This window comes from Fukomys damarensis, unplaced genomic scaffold, assembly GCF_012274545.1.
Source record: "Fukomys damarensis isolate Sample0158 unplaced genomic scaffold, DMR_v1.0_HiC HiC_scaffold_7, whole genome shotgun sequence".
Classification (NCBI taxonomy): domain Eukaryota; kingdom Metazoa; phylum Chordata; class Mammalia; order Rodentia; family Bathyergidae; genus Fukomys; species Fukomys damarensis.
In genome coordinates, this window is record NW_022900919.1 from 4,175,637 (window position 1) to 4,194,083 (window position 18,447).

The 18,447-nt window shown below is 41.5% G+C and overlaps 1 long non-coding RNA gene across 3 annotated transcripts in view; it reads right to left on the reverse strand.

Annotated features, from left to right (window-relative positions):
* Window positions 1–18,447, reverse strand: part of LOC104872075 — a 183,510-nt gene that overhangs the window by 25,321 nt on the left and 139,742 nt on the right. The window contains exons 6-7 of one of the 3 annotated variants that reach the window (XR_004516163.1): window positions 16,839–16,912; window positions 4,632–4,763 (exon numbers count right to left, since the gene is read on the reverse strand). This is a non-coding gene — a long non-coding RNA (uncharacterized LOC104872075). Of the gene's footprint in view, window positions 1–4,631; window positions 4,764–6,151; window positions 6,728–16,366; window positions 16,612–16,838; window positions 16,913–18,447 lie in introns of those variants that run through there. The other 2 variants (XR_004516166.1, XR_004516165.1) reach the window with 2 other exon arrangements.

An 18,447-nucleotide genomic window follows, 5' to 3' on the forward strand; every position in this document is an offset into this window, starting at 1 on the left:
GGGGTGGGGGGGTGCTGAGGCCCACAGTGAACACCGAAGATGAAAAGGAAAAGTGGGTGAAATAGAGCATTCCAATTTGGTGAAGCACAGTAGTGAAAAAGTGCACGTGACCACCAACACATAGATTTATGATTGGCTTGTTTCATTTCATTTAAAAATGAAAGTGCTTTCAATAATCAGACACCAAAAAGTTAAAAAAATGATACACACCTAAATTATAGTCTCTCAGTAAAAGGAAATGTCATGTGCACATAACAGAAAAAAATAGAAAGGAAGAAATCAGAGACTCCAGTTAATATCTGTAACTTGTGGGGAAGGAGGGAATAGCTTAAATTCATACTCTCGGGTGAATAGGGTCAGGTCTCTAAATGCACAATGGGACCGTTTGTACTGTATTTGCACAAATCAATGTCTGTTTATCCTTCACAATTAGAACAGTCTAAGCCATAGAACAACAGCAATAGTCACAGCTCCTTTTAGGCCTGAGATGCTAAGGAAATGTTGCCTTCTTCCAAGAAATGTTTTGCCCCTCTCTTTTTCAACTAGAAGTATTTCAGAGAAAATTTCTGTTAAACATTAAAACAGAATATGAACATTTGTCTTTCTCATAAAAATGACATTACCACTCAAACAGTAAAGAGGCATGCTTGGAAGGGTAATTTCAAAGATTCTTGAGAAAATATTATGGATGTACTCAATCTTACTCCAGAAAAAATAATCATCATCAAAAAAGCATAACAAATACTGGGGAGGCTATGGGGAAAAAGGAATCCTTCTACACTGTTGATTTTAATGTAAACTAGCATAACCTTGGGTGGAAGATTTAGCTTAGTGGTTCCGTCACCTGCCTCTTAGGAGCAAGATCCCGAGTTCGAACCCCAGTACCGGAAAAAAAGAAATAGCACAACCACTGTGGGAATCAATATGGAAATTCCTCAAAAAATTAAAATTAGGGCTGGAGATTTAGCTCAGTGGCACTGCACCTGCCTCACAAGCACAAGTATCAGAAAAAAAAGAAATAAAAGAAAAACAAGTAATATTAGAAATTCCATTCATCCCAGCTCTTCCCTCTCTAGGCATCTTCCTGAAGGAGTTAAAGACATCGTATTACGGTGACGCACGAGCACCCTTGTTTTAGCAGCACAATTCATACGTGCTAGATCTCAGAAGCAGCCTATCTCTGTTCACCAACAGATAAATGGATTTAAAAGTGTGGCATTTACACAGAACAAAACAGTGTTTACAGGAAAGTGGATGCACCTTGAAACCATATTGTTAGGTGAAATACATCAGGTACATGAGCTTTAATATCTCATGATTTCTCTAAACCAAATTATGAGTACGAAGCAAAATAAGAGACAGGGCCTGGGGATTTAGCTCAGTGGTGCTGCACCTGCCTCACAAACGCAAGGTCCAGAGTTCGATAAAAAAGAAGGCGATCATGGCAAGTATGGAGCTAGATCTTGCTCAAAGGGGGAAGGGGACCAAGCCATGGAGGGAGGGGGCCGAGAGGGAAGCAAAAGTGGGTGAGCAATGGAATTCACCTGTGTTATGTACACGCACCGATTCCACACAGGGAATGGAAACATGATGTACAGCAAATGTGTACTAGTGAGAGAAAGAGTGATCATAAACACGCGCCACAAATGCCTCATGTGTTCTGAGCCGCAGCTTTCGGAAGATGCAAGGACTGTGGAGGCTGTTTTCACCGGTGAATAGGGCCTGGCCAGCGGGGCGGCTGGGGTGTGACCTGGGTGTGTTCTTGTCCTGCCTCTTCCTCCTCAGTTTCCTGGCTGCTGTGGGTTCAGTACCTTTTCCTCTGCCACGCACCTTGTTTCTAGCTTGGAGCCTGCCAACCATGGGATGATGCCGTTAGCCAAATTAAACCTCTCCTTCTCTAAGTGGTACGTGTTGGCTATTTTGTCCCACTCATGAAAATGGCAAACACTATGGAAAAAGAAAATGAATTTGTTTTGTTTTTGTTTTTTTTGTTTTTTTTTTTGTTTTTTGAGACACGGTCTCACTATGTAGTTCAGACTGCTCTGGAACTCACTGTGTAGCCCAGGCTGGTCTCAAACTCTCAGTGATCCTCCTGCCTCAGCCTTCTGAGTGCTGGGATTACAGGTGTGTGCCACCACGCCTGGCTAAGAAAATGAATCTGGTTGCAGATTATGTATATGTGGCAAGAGAAAATTGCATACAAGTTTTAAAGACATTTGCATGGCCCATTTTTTATAAGCAAGGATAAACATAGCCATGTATGTCTATGACAGTAATACATCTTTGGTGAGCAAGTGGAATGCCTCTGTAGAAAACTCCTTTCAGGAGCCGGGGATTTAGCTCCCTGGTTTGGTGGCCTGCCTTGCAAGCGCAAGGACCGGAGTTCAATCCCCGGTACTAAAAAAACAACAAAAAAAGAAAACTCCTTTCATAAACCAGGTGTGGTGGTGCATACCTGTGATCCCAGCACTTGGGAGGCTGAGGCAGGAGGATCACTGTGAGTTTGAGACCCGCCTGGGCTACATAGTGAGTTCTAGGTTGGTCTCAACTACACAGTGAGACCCTGGCTCAAAAAGCAAAACAAAACAAAAAAAAAGAAAACTCCTTTCACGAAAAATCTGCATTTCAAGCAGACCCTAGAGGGAGAGCATGGAGCAGCTCTGTTTGTGTATGCACACTCACCTACCCCCCACACAACATGTGCATGCACAGACAAATACACTCAATGTATATATTTCGGAGAATTAAAAAAATGTAAAAGTAATAATTTAACTATTAACCTTAGAAAATATTGCAAGCATGTTGTGTTTACTTGTTTGCTTTGGATACAGGGTCTGGCTGCATAGTTTAGGCTGGCCTGGAACTCGCTATGTAGCCCTGGCTGGTCTTGAACTTGAAGTGATCCTCCTGCCTCAGCCTCCTGAGTGCTAGAGTTACAGGCCTATGGCACCACACCTGGCTCTGGCAAATATATTAAAAACAAGACCGGCTGGGGATTTGGCTTAGTGGTTCCGCCGCCTACTTTGCAAACATAAGGTCCCAAGTTCTATCTATCCCCAGCACCAAAAAAAAAAAAAAAAAAACCAAAAACCAAAAAACAAAAAACAAAGTAGTAATTTTAAAGGCATGTGAAGTTCCTAGTAGATAGTTCTTTAACCACAGATTTTTTTTAACTGTGGTTCTTTGGTTTATTTATCTGTAATATGATGTCAAAATTGGTTATACCCATTCTGGATAGACTCAGGGTTCAGCTGAGTGCTATGCGACACAGTACATGTCCATCTCCTTACATCCATCTGCTCACACGGAGAATCCAAACACCCTAGCAACCTCCTAATTACGGCAGCTCCTCCTTACTTTTGTCAAAACATATTATGGAGATCTGTGAAAGTATATTCTATTTCTTGAAAAACAGACAAACAAACTGGAAGCCGTGGCAGTTTGATAGAAACAGTCCTTAGTAAAACCTGGAGTGTTTTATCTAGCCAGAACTTAGACTACAGCAAGTTTTCAGAGTGATAATTGAGTTACTATGTCATAATGGAACATTTTAAAATGGAATTAGATAGACTGAGGAAGTAGACTCTATATAGAAATTTTTATCATTGATACAAATGTCATCTGTGTTTTAGAAGAAACTTCAAAGGTAGTTCAATGAATACGCCAAATTTACTAGGTCTGTATTTTGGCTTAATACAAATGTTCTTAAATTTCAATGTAATTCCCATAGAACAATAGCATCCTATCTCTGAGCTGTCTATTACTTCTTTTATGGGTGCCAACAAACCAATACATGATCTAGAATATAACCTTTCTTATGCCTTTACAAAGTGCAAGTGTGAAATGTTGGTTTTGATGTAAACCTCATAATTTAAAACTTAACATTCAAGGTCAGGCATGGTGCTGCATGCCTGTAATTCCAGCACTCGGAAGGCTGAGGCAGGAGGATTGCTGTGAGTTTGAGACCAGCCTGGGCTACATAGTGAGTTCCAGGGCAGTCTCAACTACATAGTGAGACTCTGTTTCAAAAAACCAAACCAAAACCAAAACAAAAACAACTTAACATTCAAATTAAGTAGGTTACCATTTTCAATATCACCTAATATAATATATTGATACACTATAAAAAATTAAATTGTTAGAAATGAAGATTCACAGTTCACCTTTTCAGGCTTGTATTAAGTGTTTCACATTTATGCCTTCAGCTTTACAGAATTCAAATCTAAACAACCCCGCTGCAGCACTATATTAATTAGGCAGCTTTCCCAAGATGGAGAATACCACACCAATCTAGTTGTGATGTTTTGTGGGTTCATAACTTAAATCCATTATAACACTATGGAATCCACAGCTCAGGGTGGTGGAGAAAGGCTTCAAAAATCGTTTTTTGATGTTGCAATAATACTACTTATGTAAAGAATAAAAATTCCCAATTTATCAAGTTTCTCTGAATACTACTAGCTGTTAAAAGTAAAATTTTCATACCTAAGTTTCATAATCATATTCGGATGTTAACATTTCCTTTTGAGTAGGAAACAGTAAGTCGTTACTGTAAGTAAATACATTTAGATGGCAAGAGCATATGGAACATAGGCAGTAACTGAATTTACATGTTTCATGCATGTACTTACTTTCTAGTATTCCATTTGCAATAGCAGTGTGGAGATGTACTAGCAATTTCAGAAACTGAAAAGAGATCCTCTGCGTTGTATTACTTTTTCTTTATGTGCAACATTCAAGTTCATGATGCTTCTGCCTATAAGCTAACAGTCTCAGATTAGTTCACATACAGATCAAACATTTGGTCCCATTATAACTTTAAATGAGCTAGAGCTTGGGCTACATTTAGCAAAATATGGAGTTAAAAAAAACATTGCTTCATCACTACTTTAAACATTCGGGTTATTAAAAATGATGTTTTCTAAACTGCTAATTTGATGAAATGTTTAACATATATATCGGAGATTGGAAACTCCTTAGGGTGTTTTTTTGTTTTGTTTGTTTCATTAATTTTTTCTGAGACAGTGGTCTCCCTATGTAGCTGAACTGGAACTCACTATGTAGCCCAGGCTGGCCTGAAACCCTCCTGCCTCAGTCTCCCAAGTGCTAAGGAGGTGCGCACCACCACACTTGGGCCTTAGGATGTTGTACTTCATATGTAGCAAATGCCTTCACATATTAGCTTACTAGATTGGTGATATCAGTTTTTCTCTTTTGCTATTCCAAGTCCAGTTGGTTTATTTTGAAGATAATATTTCAAGACTTCAATTGTAGAAGAATATTATATAATTTTCCCTATACAGAGAGTGACGACCAAATCTGCCAATTAAGAACCATTTCAGGAACTGTTGGAAGGTAAGTTATTCTACAGTAACTGTGCTTCAGCTGCTGTATAGTGCACCCAGAAACAAATCCACTTCAACTTTTGGTTTGGGACTCTTACTTGATGAATATTCAGTTAACATTTGGATACAAGCTCTTGCCAGAAAGTCAGATCTCTGCCATTTATCTTGGAATGTTTCTGAAGACATTCTGCTCCTTCTGCTAACTCTACACAGCTCTGTGCTTGTATCTACAATACATTGATAGACAAGGCCAATACAGAAGACTTTGTTTTAGAAAATGTGATCCTGGGCTGGGGATTTAGCGCAACTGAAGACATTAATGAGGGCTGAGGGTTTATCTCAGTGGTTCTGCCGCCTGCCTCACATGCATAAGGACCCAAGTTCGATTCCCTGGTACAAAAACAAAACAAATAAATAAATAAAAATATATATGGTTCTATAGTGGCACACCTTAAACTGAGCTTCTAGTCTTTCAAAATTTAGGCTGTTGGGCCCAGGATTTAGCTCAGTGGTGCCACCTGCCTTGCAAGAGCAAGGTTATAACAAAAGAAGAAGAAAAAACAAAACAAAACAAAAAAAGAAATTAGGCTATTTTTCCTTTCAAATGGCAAGCTGTTCTCAATGAGTGAATAAACCGGGTGTGGTGGCGCACACCTGTAATCCTAGCACTCTGCAGGCTGAGGCAGGAGGATCACTTTCAGTTCGAGACCAGCCTGGGCTACATAGTGAGTTCCAGGTCAGTCTCAACTACATAATGAGACCCTGTCTCAAAAAACAAAACAAAACAACAGAATGAATGAGTGAATAATAAGAGTTGTAGAAATAGAAAGGCAGTGGTAGCTTTGACTTTCCAACACGCCTTCTCCAATACAGTCTTTTCCATTTGCATCAGTCTGAAACCGTACAAAAGCAACTCAGTCCAATACACCCAAGGTGCTTGGGTTGTGCCTTCATTTTAGACAGGAATCTGTCCAGTAAATTCACCGCTAGAGAAAATGTCTCCGTACCAAAGCCAGAGAACTGAGCTAGACTCAAATCCTTCACTTTAAAGTCCCTCAGTCGTGCAGTCATCCTAAGGCCATAACATGCGCAGATTCAGTCTCCAGGCTTAGACCCTTGGCTGACATCTAGCCTCCTGTGCCCACAGGGTATTCAGCTGGTGTAGCTGGTTTCTGGGAGTCAGCTGTTGTCAGCTCTTCTATCATCTTGGTAGAGACTGCGGCTCCTCGGCGTGGTCTTCCTCCCCGGGCCCCGAGTGTCCTGGGTCCTGGGTCCTGGGTGCAGGTCTCCACAGCGCAGCCGAGACTACACCGCCCTCCTCCCAGTAGGACAGCAGCGAAGGGTGTAACCACACATTTAACGCGAAATTATTTTCAGAGATTCTGTTGTGTATAAAAGCAAAAGCGTTTAGGGCACATTTATAAATCCAGATCCAAAGGGGACAAAAGATGAACAAAGTTGGATCTTTTAAAATCTTTATTGTAGAGGGTACGTTGCTGAGGGTAGATGTAAACTTACGTTTAAAAGAAAAAACTCGAACACAAAAACGAAACAAAGAGGAAATAAAAACGAAACAAAGAGGAAATGCCGTTCTTCAGCGACCACAGAAACCAAAACCTAGGTCAAAAGTGAAACCGACAGTTATGTCTAGCCCAGCACTGTGGACGGATAAGTTTTGCCTGCTGCCGGCCACTGTTTTCCAGCCCGTTCGTCACCTTCCGGAGCGCCGCTGAGTTACGGCGTTGATTGATGACGTATTTCCGGTCCGTCGCTCAGCCTGAGAAAGCGCGTAGTTAATTCCGGTCTCCGTGCCATTTGGAGGATCCAGAGAATGGAATGGAGCCTTTTACAGTAATAATATTGGCTGTTATGCTGGCTAGGAGAAAATGGGTAATAACTGTTGTTTTCTTTATCCTCTCAGGACAGTCCGCAAATAGGATTTCTTTTTTCCGGGTACCGGGGATTGTACACAGGATTTTCGTGCTGAGCTACAGCCCCTCTTTTATTTTGAGACGGGTTTACTAAATCGCTCAGACTGGGCTCGAACTTGAGATCCTCCTATCTCAGACTCACACTGCGGGGGATATAGGCATGCCTGGCTTTAGGACTACGACTTTTAACGAAAACAACATAAAACTAATTTACAGCCAGGCGTGGTGGTACACGTCTGCAGTCCCAGCACTCGGGAGGCTGAGGCAGAGGGATCACAGCGAGTTTGAGGCCAGCTTGAACTACATAGGGAGACCCTTTCTCAAGACAACAAAACTAATTTCCTAGGTGTCTGTCAACTCATTTAAATTGGCAGTCACAAACAGCACAATGGCGTCCTTTGCTAAAACTAGGTTTCACAAGAAAATACACTGATAATTAATGAAATCTGGGAACTGTTACAGTTTGTCCTCGCTGTAGCAACCTCAGAGTTCTCTTCCTAACCCGTTTGTCAGGTTTCTGCAAATATATATTTCAGTTCTTTTGGCATATCCTTATTTCCTACTTGTCATAGTATATGCACATCCTCTGATACGGTGATATTTAGCCATGACTATGGGACATAGTTGCTTATACTCCTAAGCAAGAAAAAAAAAAAAAAGACAGGATCCGAAAAGAACGGACATTTCCTTTATGGGTATATAAGCCAGGTATTTTATCAAAGTTTTCAAGCAGAGGAAAGCTATTCTCTGTACACAATAGAAGCCACTTCTGTTAAAAAAAAAATCAAAACCAACTCACAGTACTTTTTATATCCAGATTGTCATTTTCAACTGCATCTGCTTGGAATGATACACTCATTACAAGTTTCAACATCTTGTTCTTTACTAATATTTACACGGAAAACAGTAAAAGTGTGAATTCAGCTGTCCTAATTCAGCAGCTGCATAGTTACATCTTTTTGGTATTCAGTGACATCATCCCTGCAGTTAACAAGAAATAACTTCTTTTTCTTTCCTTTTTTTGGTACTTGGGATTGAACTCAGGACTTTTTCCTTGCTAGGTAGGCTTTGGAGCCACTGAAATAAATCCCAAGTCTGAAGAACTTCTTTTACAATTGCCACGAAGTTCTCTGTTTTTCAGTCTATGACTTGAAATGAGAACTGGCAATCTTTAGTTTGCCAATTTATCTTCATAAGCATCTGAGGACATTCTGTAGACTCTAGCCCACCCCGCAGGAGTTATGGGCACCATGACTACTGTAACAGTCAAGTGCTACAGTCTCTTGGGCTCCAAAGATGCGTGCTTCAGTTGGCAGGTGACTGACGGTGACGTGACTGCATGTAATAGGCTGCAACTGTCTTATTTCCCACTGATGTATGGGCTCAGGAACATGCTGCAGCATAAAGGAATGACCCGTTCAACCTCTGACTCATCTCCGTCAGCATATCTCTTGGACCCATACTAGTATCATTTCTTTCAGTGAAGGTCCACTCAAGAGGTACACATGACAGCAGAATTTGAACAGAAGATGTTTGATGTGAACATTTACAAATTATAAGTGGATTGCAGTCCAGATGTTAAAAGGTACAGAGTAGTAGCCTAACGTGTTGCAAAACAAGTCACTGTGCTGCCCTGGGGAACTTGCCAGAAATATTTCCTCTTAGGTGCCATGGAAGTGTTCACATGTAAGCATCTCATTGTTGGTACACAACTTTGCAGTAGTAGGGAGGTGTCATAGCAAGTTGCTAACTACAGGTGTTGCTACCATACATTTCAGGAATTTTTATGAACACATTTACCATACCCAATTGAAATGTCTCTTCCCTTCACACATTCAACACACTTACCTATCAGAAGAAATTACTTATGTGACAGTGAACTAATAAAAACAGACTGGATTCTCTGCTATGAAAGCCTTGCATTTCTGGTCAGAAAGGCTTCTGATTTCCTGGTTTTTTTGTTTGTTTGTTTTTTTCCACTAATGCCACAAGATTCATACATGTAAGGATTTTGCATTACAGTATCGACAATCCAAGTAGGTAACTACTAGTGGAAAAGGGAATATAGAAATCGTTTTGTAAGAAAATAGTCACGTGCTCCTCTCTGATTTATCTCTTGGTAAAGTGTCATCCCGAAACTTCTAAAATACTTACATTGCACCAGGGATTTAGCTCAGTGGCACTGCACCTGCCTTGCAAGTGCAAGGTCCCTAGTTCAATCCCCATTACCCAAACAGACAAACAAAAAACAACTTCCATTAATAATATGTGCATATAAATGTAACAGAGAAGATCGAGCATCACTTATTTCACAATGTTCCTTTTATCTCTCATCAATAAATCTCATTTTCATTGCAGACTTAGTTTATGCAATTTTTATTTCCTTATTCACCTAGATAAAATAGGAATTATTACAAGACATTGTAGTACTAGAAATTTAGCATCCTAAAGCAACAAGAATGTTTTATTTTAGTTTCTATGGCTCAGTGGTCCAGGCTCCAGTTAGCTGGATTTTCTCTTTTTGTTACTGGGAATTGAACTCAGGACTGCGTTTGCCAAGCAGGCATGGTGCCACTGAGCCAGATCCTCAGCCCTGGAAAGCTGGATTCTCACAGGGGCAGTCCGTATTTAGAGTTAGAAAACTATAAATCCAATGTAAGGGGCCAGGGATTTAGCTCAGTGGTTCCTCCACCTGCCTCAAAAGCACAAGGACCTGAGTTCCATCCACAATGCCCCTCCCAATCCAATGTAAGAATAAAATGAATAGTAAAAATTTGCTATTATAGCATGCCAAGAAAAAGCAAAGAGAAGAAAAAAGTAACTTGTTAGGTTCTATGCTTCTGTAACATTTTTGTACTTAACATTATTAGTTACCTTTATTTCATGTTTCATGAAATTTTCAGTGCAATTAAAACAATTGTTAAAATGATTTAATAGGTAGAAGTAGGGTAAACATTTATAAATAGACTTTACACAAATAGTTTTAATAATATGTGTGATTGAGAATAGTTTCCCAAAACTTTTTGGTAACATACATTTAAAGTTACACTAAATGAAATTAAATAGATATTCATTGAATATCTCAATCATTAAAATACTGAAATATTAGGTACTGAGCTTTTTTTTTTTTTTGAGACAAAGTCTCACTATATAGGTCAGGTTGGCCTTAAACTCAGCCCAAGGCTGGCCTCGAATTTGAGGAGATCCTTCTGCCTCAGCCTCTCTAGTGCTGGCATAACAGGTGTGTGCCACCACACCCAGCTGAGTATAACTTTAAAAATATAATGTTTTGGGCTGGGAATTTAGTTCAGTGTTGCCACTGCCTACCTCAAAGTGCAAGGTTCCAAGTTCGATTCCCCAGTACAAAAAAAAAATAAAAAAAAAAGCTACTTTTTATTGTAGAGGAAGTAAGAATGTGTGTGTGGGTGCGTGTGTGTGTGTGTGTGTGTTTGGTACTGGAGAATTGAACTTGGGATTTTGCATTTATGAGGCAGGCAGTGGAACCACTGAGCTAAATCCTCAGCCTGGCACTAAGAATATTTTTGTTGGTAAATATGTCTGAGCCACATTGAAAAGTTTTATGATAGCTACATGGACCATATGATTCTGGAACTTGCAGCATATTCATAAATTTGTCTACAGAATGTAAGTAGATGCTTCACAATTGCTTATTTCCTAGTTTTCAGTATAAATTTAGGCAACTAAGTTTTATAGACTCTAATGCATGTAGTTAAAAGTGCTAAAGTGAATAAGGAAACAAAAAATGTATGAGTGAAATGTGCAAGTGAAATAGGATTCTTTAAAGATTTTTTGATAAGGAAGTATCATCAAAAAAGGAGCAATGTTGGGGCCGGGGATTTAGCTCAGCGGTTCGGTGGCCTTCCTTGCAAGCGCAAGGATCCAAATTCAATCCCCGGTACCAAAAAAAAAGGAGCAATGTTTTTATTGTTTCCCAGGAGCATTTGCAGTCAACTAAAGGCCAATGTATTTCATGGAATAAACTGACAACCTTTCTGCATATAAGTTTCTGATAGCTTTAAAATCATCATTGTCTATCTCAAACCATGTATGAAAATCAACTCATAATGAAATAAACACTCAAACACAATGCAGTTAGTAAAAACTGCTACAGAAAACACCAGGGATAAACTCCATGAGAAAGCTCCAAACACCTAAGCTGTGGTTTTTTTGGGTTATGATGATGATGATGATGATGAATGATGATGATGATGATGATGATGATGATGATGATAATATAATGTGGGCTGGGGATTTAGCTCAGTGGGTCCACTGCCTGCCTTGCAAGGGCAAGGACCCGAGTTCAATCCCCCATACCAAACAAACAAAAAAACAAAAACAAAAAATAATGATAAAAACCAGGTAACATGCAAAATTAATTAGATGGTACTACATTAAAGTTTCTGAACAATTAAGGAAACAACAGAGTGAAGAGAGAACCTATGGAAATGGAGAAAATATTTGTAAACCCTAAATGTGTGAAGGTTTTAATAGCCAAAATACTTAAGAGACTCAATAATAGCAGGAGGACAAAAACTGGCTTAAAAGTTACAAGCACCTGACATTTCTCAAAAGCAGACATTCAAACTACAAAAAGGCATAAGAAAACATACTCAACATTTACAACCATCAAGGAGATATAAGTGGAAATCACACTGAACTATCACCCTCCATCTGCTAAGCTGGTTAACGTATAAGACAGAAGGTAAGTACTGTTGGTGGGGACAGAGAACAAGGAGCACTCGGACACTTCGTGGTATTGTACATCCATTGAGTACAACCATTCTGAAAACAGTATGGAGTTTCCTCAAAACAAAACAAAATGGGATTCAGCACTCCCTTTACAAGGTGCACATCTGTCACGAAGCCATGGTGTGCTCTGCGCTCGCTCGTCTCTGCTTTCTGTATTTCTCCTGCCTGGGACTTACAGTGCCTGCTTCTCTTTGGACCCAAACGATTGCGTATTTCCTTCTTCAGGTTTGCACCCAAGCTGGGGACTGAATATTCCTAGTTTTTTCAGATTGTGCTTGAAACACTGAGAGAACAACCTCTGCTAAACATGTAGAAACCAGCCTTAGCCCTGAGCCAGGTTCCTTAAACTCTCACATATACTCCAGAACCCAGCCCTCTCAGTATAGGGGTTCCTGGATAGAACCCCTTTCTTTGTGTTTCCCACAAGAGTCACTGTACACTTGGTATTTAAATTCTTCTAACTTAAAGCCTTGGACTGAACAGTGTTTGGGGTTGTTCAGCCTTGGCCTGTTAAGTGTTTCTTTGTAAACCCAGCTATCCCTATCTTGGGTTGATTTGGAGGAGTTGCTTGCAGCAGCACCCCATCATTGTTTTGGGGGCAACTCCAGCCCAGGGTCTTGCTGAACACAATATCCTATGTATGTAACAAGATCCCAGTTACAGGCCTGGAAAGCGGGAACTAACCTGGGTGAGAAGGGCTCAAGGTGGCTGCAGTGGTCTGTGGGTACTGCTGCCTGATGGCTTGGTCTTCACAGGATATCCCTGGAGTACAAAAATGCCCCAGCAACAACAGCAGCTTTGACCACCTTGTGGAGTGTTTGAAATTGGCAAGGTTGCCAGGTGCTTCACAGGCAATGAGGGAGAGGTAGGTGACGGGGAAGGATAGGCTGGCCTTTGTTTTAGGCAGGCATCCCGCTAACAGAGGTCCAGCTGGCAGCAGAGAGAAAGGTGGAATAGTTGGAGGAAGAATTGCAACTGAGGTAGGCTAGAAAAATTAAAGTGGTAGAAAGGAGACCAGGAGGCTCAATTTCTTGTCTCCTTTATTAATTTTTTTTTTTTTTTTTTTTTTTTTTTTTTTGGTACCGGGGATTGAACTCGGGTCCTTGTGCTTGCAAGGCAGGCCACCGAACCGCTGAGCTAAATCCCTGGCCCACCTATATTAATTTTAAATTGCAGATCAGATCCCTACTGTGTTCTGTATGTAAGAATCCTGACTATTAAGGAAAAGCTGATAAAACAAGGTTTGTTAGCCCTAAACATACCTAGCCTATCTCATCCTCTTCAAGACTAGGACAGCAAGATAAAGAGTCAGTAATAATTTACAGCATTTTCAGGGACATCCAACGGACAGCTTCAGACCAGAAGTCTCTCTCACCATCATATTAAAACTCTAATCACCTGGGTTCTATGAAAATCAGAGCCTCTGAGATTTCCGCATGATGAGATCGTCCTCCTGACAAGGACAACTGGCTCATGGGAACCAAAGTGCCCCTCAGGGAATCAGAATGCCTCCAGAGCTAAGAAAACAGGACCAGCACTGATATAATGATCAACTAGACCTCCACCATCCTCAACTATCTATAAAAACTGACCCTGTGCTTTTTGGAGAGGGAGTCTGAACCCCTGAATCATAGTATGTCCCTCCAGTTACTCAAGGAGTTCTTTTTTCTATTCTTCTTTATTTTCTACTCAGCGTAACACACCTGCATATCACACTCATACCTCGAGGTTCTTCTCCCATTGTGGTCAGGTTCTCAGTGGACTGACCTGAGGTCTCCATCCTGTCTTTGAGCAACTTTCTAAGATCCCATCTGCCGGCATCACTAGAAAGTTCTATGAGCTCCACTGCACTCTCTTGGTTACAGCGGTGCTGATGAAATGGAGCAAGAAGAGGCTTGGCTGCACGCTGCAAGCTGCTATGTGAAGTGTGACTGGTCGTCCAGGGCCTTGATCTGGATGCTAAGAATTGGAGCTGGTGGGTATGGAGGTGTAGCTCAGTGGTACAGTGCTTGCCTAACATGCATGGGCTGGGATCCAATCACCAGCATAGTAAAATGGCTTTTATAAAAAAAAATGAAATTAACTCTGAGGACTTAGTATAATATAAAAAGATAGACAGAGGAGGGAAGAAGGGAACATGTGACAATTTACCTTCTTAAGCAAACTAAACTAAAAGGAATCCACTGGCTGGGATCTGAAGACCCCACCGCCTGCCAGCAAACTTTGGCTTTGTGTAAATATACTCTGAGTTGACTGATCTGGCTAGCAGTTTTGGCAGCATCCAAAAGAACTTTTAGCCACTTCTCTAGTAAGCCTAGGGGTCAGGATGGTTCTGTCTGGATGTGAGGCAGAAAAGATTAGCAGTATCACAGCAAATGCTTTATCAGACAATCCTATGTGTTTCCCATGCTCCTGCAGGGAATCATTCTTTAATTCACTGTATTGTCTTATGCCTGCATGGAAGCCTGATCACCAGAGTGGGCTATGTCAGGGGATCCTGGACATTTGTTTGTTTTTTTTTTTGTTTTTTTTTTTGGTACCAGGGATCAAACTTGGGTCCTTATGCTTGCAAGGCAGGCAGTGGAACCACTGAGCTAAATCCCCAGCCCATCCTGGACATTTGAAGACAACTGAAGAGATGCATGTTGTGTTACATTAATTAGCAGTGAGATGGCCACCTACACTCCTGCCCCCTGGAGCCTCGAGACTGCTACTTTTGTGCCAGCACAGACAAAATCCTCCTGAATCCTATTCCACCAAACTAGAAAGGAACACTGCTTGCCGTCTTAGGTCTCTTTGCACACTTGCATACAATGTGGGTAAGGCTGTGGCTCAAACAGGAGAAATAGAAACTTTGACCTATGTAGCTAAGGTGTGAAGTGCTGTCCAAGTGGGATTCTGTAAAAAGACAAGGAGAAACAAAAGCTGGAAATACAGGAAAAAGAATACTGAAGACTTAAATGTTGGATTACGTTCTGAAAGGGGTATGGAGGGAGGATACATAGAAAACCAAACGTGTTTTCTGTAATCTGTAGAAAGTGCTAAGGCCAGAGAAGCAGTACATCATGAGAGTTACCCTGTGTTCTCAACCCTGCCTCTCCCAGAGGGGTCTGACATGGAGAGGAGTGGTGAGCACCACGTCCTAGTGCGACGGGAAGACCAAGGTTCACGCCTCCAGCGACTACCCAGGCCTCTTTTTCAACCTGCAGATATTTTCAAAATTACTTGTGTTTCATCCCTTCCAGTTTAACTAAAGAGGCACCCAGGGTTTTGTGGGCCATTTCATCTAAGTAGTGCTTTCCGATATCTTTCTCTTCCCAATGTATGGAGCATTGACTTTTATTAGATTTGTTATTTCTTTGCTTTGTTTTGTTGTGCTTTGCTTGTTTTTTCATTTGTTTGTTTCTTTCCTTCCTTCCCTCCTTCTTTCCTGTTTCTTTTTCTTGCACTGGGGGTTGAATGCAGGCATTCAGGAATACTAGGAAAGTGCTGTACCACTGAGCTACATGCCCAGTCCAAACCCTTTACATTTTTTAAAAAATGTTGAGACAGTCGCCATAAATTGTGCAGGCTGAACTTGAACTTGGTATCTTCCTGTCTCCACTTCCTGAGTGCTACGATTCCAGAGAGCTTTTGGGGTTCTTTTCCTCTTTTTTGCAGTTTTGATGAGTGAACTGGGGTCTTGTTCATGCCGGACAAGGGCTCTATGCCTGAACTATAATGGCCACCGTTTTTAGGCACATCTCTCACTTTGTGACTGTGAGTGGCAACACTGACTTTGCCATCAACATTTTATATGTTTTGGGGCCAGGGATTTAGCTCAGTGGTGCCACTGCCTGCCTTGCCAGCAAAAGGACCCGAGTTTGATCCCCAGTACCCAAAACAAAACAAAACAAAAATACCACTTCATATATTTTGTCTGTGTTCGGGGGTTGTAGGAATTGAAACCAGGGCCTCCCACATTCTAGACTCTCTCAATGAGTCCCTTCTTCATTCTCTGTATTTTGCATCTTCTCCCAGGAAAACTCAGGTTTCATTTTTGTTTTCCCCTGGAGGATTCTTGCTTTATTCAGTGGGGACCAAGTTTGGTGTCATTGTCAGCTTTTACACTCTGCGTGGGAATAATTTTGACAATTTAAGTAGCCCGGTATATCTATTCCAATACAGGGACAGATGCTGCTAGACAGAGCCAATTAGAGTCACTACATCGGGCCTGGGATTTGGCTCAGTGGTTCTGCTGCCTGCCTCTCAAGATTAAGGGCCTGAGTTCGATCCCCAGTACCAAAACAAAACAAACAAAAAGCAAGTCAGTGTGTGGCTACAGATAGTGCTGCTGCAGGATGAGAAGATAACACAAGGAGAAAAGAAGGTATGATGAATATATTTAATCTGACACCAGCCATGCCAACTGCTCTCGGAGGACAGTGATCCATAAGGCTCAGAAGTGAGCTGGACGGTCCTGTGTCACTTCACTTCTCAGCAGGGTCCCAAGGCAGGGCTGCAGTCACAGCCAGTCTCAGTTTGTTCATATGTACCATGTGACAAAGAAAGGTGTCACCGGGATTCTTTGAAAGACGCAAAGAATAAATGCATGGAGGATGTGACTACTATCAACTCTCACGTCAACTGATCCCTGTAGAAGGTTGTTTCCAAGAGCTGTGTCATGGCACAGCCAAGGTGTGCTAAGGCTCTGAATGGAAACCCGTCAGGTGTCTCCTGAATAAAACTATGGAGACGCACGCTGAACTCCTGTATTTGGCTTAAATGAAGGAGGAACAAGAATGATCCTTACCTGGACGACTGCCTTGCGTGACTGCCGTTTGCATGGAGATTCAACACTACTCCCAATTCTCTTCCTCAAATCATCTGTGAAAGAAAAAAATGAATATCAAGGGACAGTTTAACGCATGGTAGGGCTCCTTTATTCAGGACCCTCATGCAGAGGTACAAGGACCAAGCAACAGGGTTTTATAGTGCAGGCTGGGGATTGTGTTCAACCTAGAGCACACGCTTTATAAGTAGGAATTTGTAGTTAAGGGTCATGGTAGGGGTTGGCGGATAGAAAATTCCTAAGAGGTACTGTCAGTGATGAAGGAGACTCTAGCTAAGCACAGCCATAGGACTCTTGCTGAGAACAGGACTGAGTGACACATACCATCGTCACATATCAAGGAGGGACGTGTGTGTTTCGCTAAACTGATTTACTAGGATTCTTTGTGAATTTTTTTTCAAAGAAGTACACAGATGGGCTGAGGAGAGCAGTTCAGACCCTAACATTTGTTTCGTTTGTTTGTTGGTTGGTTGGTATCGGGAATCAAACTCGAGTCCTTGGGCTTGAAAGGCTGGTGGCAGAATCACTGAGCCAAACCCCCAGCCCTCAGACCCTAACATTTAACTAAACAGAATTGTTGTCCCATTCTGTAGCACTGGATGAGAAGGAGAGTGTGTGCATACTAAGAATGCAGAAACAGAAGCGAGTTCCACGCTGAGGAACAGAAAATATGCTTGACCTCTGAAGAAGATAGTTTTTTGTCTGGTTTGGTTTGGTTTGGTACCAGGGATCGAACCCAGGTCCTCGCGCTTGTGAGGCAGGTGGCAGGACACTGAGCCCAATCCCCGGCCCTGAAGAAGACAGTTTCGTCAGTCATGTGGAAAATAATCTCCCTGCATCTATACACAATGGTATCGAGTGCCATTTTATATGCTGACGCCTAAAGCACAGAATGTCACACACGGATAACACTCCAGTAATGCAGTCCACAGAAGTGCAGCCTTGGGTTCTTTGCTCAACAGCACCTCCTTCTCATCAGCCTTTCAAAAATGTTTGTTGTTGGAGACAGATTCTCACTGTGCAATTCAGGCTGGTCCTGAACTCACTATGTATCCTGGGCTGGCCTCGAACTCGCAACGATCCTCCTTCCTCTGCCTCCCAGGTGCTGGGATTACAAGCGTAAGACTTTTTTTTTTTATCTTCTGCGTCACTGGTTCGTATTTGGATTTAGGTAAGTTGATAAAATCTTTGTTATTTATCAGGACGCGTTTGCAGTGCTAGTATTTACTTTCCTTGTGGGGAATCGGTACCTGTACAAAACACAGCTTAATCCATCTTTTCATCCCCTCTCCCTTCCCTCCATCTCTTAACCACCTGCGCCTTTGAGGAAGTTCTACCTCCCTACTTCCAATTATCTGTCTTCGACCCAGTGATTTCTGTTCTAAATGTTTCCCCCAAAGAATTAAAGACAGTATATCACAGTGACACACAAATACCCTGTGCGTAGCAGTACAATTCATAACATCTAAATCTCAAAAGCAGCCTATATGTCCATCAACAGATGAATGGATAAAGAAAACGCTATATTTACTTACAGTGGAGTACTATTCTGCCATAAAAATAAACCCAA